At 49.8% G+C, this 2,025-nt stretch overlaps 1 protein-coding gene across 2 annotated transcripts in view; it reads left to right on the top strand.

The window, feature by feature from the left end:
- NEK6 (NIMA related kinase 6) overlaps nt 1-2,025 on the top strand; it is a 45,668-nt gene that overhangs the window by 34,141 nt on the left and 9,502 nt on the right. The gene's annotated exons all lie outside the window — the stretch shown is intronic.

Here is a 2,025-nt window from a genome sequence, read left to right as displayed (position 1 = left end):
CCCCCCCCGCCTGTCCTGTGCAGCTGCTCAGGGTGTAATTCCTCTTCTGGAAGAGCTTCCTGAAAAAATATTTTAGTCTGGTGGGACATCAAGAGAGAACCTTGGAGATTTGGCCAGAACGTATCTCACTACTCCTCGCAGTGGCTCAGAACTCATTGCAGAGGGTCCCTTACCTCTCGCGGCTGTCTTGTGCAAGGTGGCCCCCGCACCTGAGGCGCGTTTCCACTAATTCCACAGAATAACTGATACGTCTTGCAAATGAGCAAGGAGAAACAGAATCACTTTAAATTGGTTAAAAGATAGGTTTGTGATTTAAACCAAGGATAGTTCACCCGGACGTGTCCCTCATTGCTCAGCACTTGGCCGTGGGTTAATGGTAATGAAGTTTGGGTCAGACAGCCCTGGCTGCGGCGCTGGGGGCGGGGGGGGGGCAGCTTGGGGACACCTCTGTGCCAGGCCCCGTCCTGCTGCTGGAAATCCCACCCAAACGCAGCATTCCAAAACTCGGCCCTAATCAAAACCGCTTGTCAGTCACCACATCACTAATAATCCATCAATCTTGATTCCTAACTGCGGGATAATAGAGTGGAGGATCTAGTATTGACTTTCTGTAATTCTGCTGGGAGCTTGCTGTGTGTGTCAGCACCGAGACGGCGTTCTTCAGATGGCTTTCACAGCGCATGGTAATGAGCAAAAGACAATCATCAAATAACCCCCTATTAAAGCCATGGTGAGAAGTACCAACTTGAGCTGGCCTCAGTACGAAGAGCTTGCCGATTTGATGTAGCTTGTAGCAAAATAGTTTTAAAAGATCTAAACAGAGTGGGTAATATCCACAATTATCCAGTGGTTCTTCGTTAAAGGAGGAATGGCTGTGCCACGGGGGCTGGCTCTGACAGGCGGCGGGAGTGATGAGCAGTGACGAGGGGCGCTTGGGTAGCACCCTGGACTAACGAGCAGATGGGCCCGGCCAGCGGCCACCGCGGGTCTTGGGCTTGGGCCCCGCTGTGGGAGAGCGAGAGGGAAGGCGCTCGGCTCATCGCGTGGGCCTTTGATAGGCGCGACTTTAAGCCGCACGTTTTAGGTTCAGAAACGCCTGTGTTGCTACAGCTGGTTTTGAGGCTCGTGTTCAGCGTCCGTTTAGACCTCCCGGTTGAGAGCTTGCACTGAAAAGGGTTTTCCACACACAGATGCAGTTTCCTTCCTGAGGCTTGAGCATAACATAAACATATCTCTGTAAGGAGTCTCCGCGTGCCCTGGAAGGAATTCTTCCCCACCCAGTGCCTTCCGCCCTGCTCTCCCCGCCGCCTGAACAGCCTGTTTATCTCGGACATCTGGCGTGGCGTTGGAGGTGCAAATACTGGATTCATACAACAGAATTGAAAAAGGCCAGATTGATTAGGAAAAGTTTCAGTGGTTTGGTTCCCAAATCTGCCTGGGAAACTCTTCTAAATAGCAGATCGCTGGCGGGAGGGGATGTTTGTTTCGAGGTTGTTTTGTTGTTTGGTTGGTTTTGTTTGGTTTTTTTCAAAAGGCTGAAGTACATTGCTCAAGCTTGTAAGATTCTTCATATTCTAGGTAGGTAAATGTCCAAACCTATCTATTTATTCCTTGTAGCAGTCGCAGAGAGCAAATGAACTGAATAGGGTTGTAACCAAGGAAGATTGAAACCATGACGTGTTACCAAAGACAGAAGGGCTTCTGCTTTTTAAAGAGATTATTGGGTTTGAGAGGTTTTCAAAGTCATCTTTGAGCCAGTTGGTTTTGAACTGATTGCTCTACGGTCCAAGCATCCTATTTATTTATTTATGTATTTGCTTTAAAAAAAAAAAAAAATCCTTTTTTCTGCATACCTGTAGAATTGCCTGTACACACCCAGCATCCCACATCTGAAACGCTTTGGGCAGAAAGAATCACAGTGACAAGAAAGTGATGAGGCTTTCCTGGGCTGGGTGCTGCTGCGTGCCGTGGCAGGGACGGGGGGCCGGCTTGGAGCGGGGCCCTGGCTGTGCGGAGCGGGCACGA

This window comes from Egretta garzetta, unplaced genomic scaffold (assembly GCF_000687185.1).
Source record: "Egretta garzetta isolate BGI_Z169 unplaced genomic scaffold, ASM68718v1 scaffold211, whole genome shotgun sequence".
NCBI classification, from domain to species: Eukaryota; Metazoa; Chordata; class Aves; order Pelecaniformes; family Ardeidae; genus Egretta; species Egretta garzetta.
This window is presented reverse-complemented; position numbering and strand designations above follow the sequence as displayed.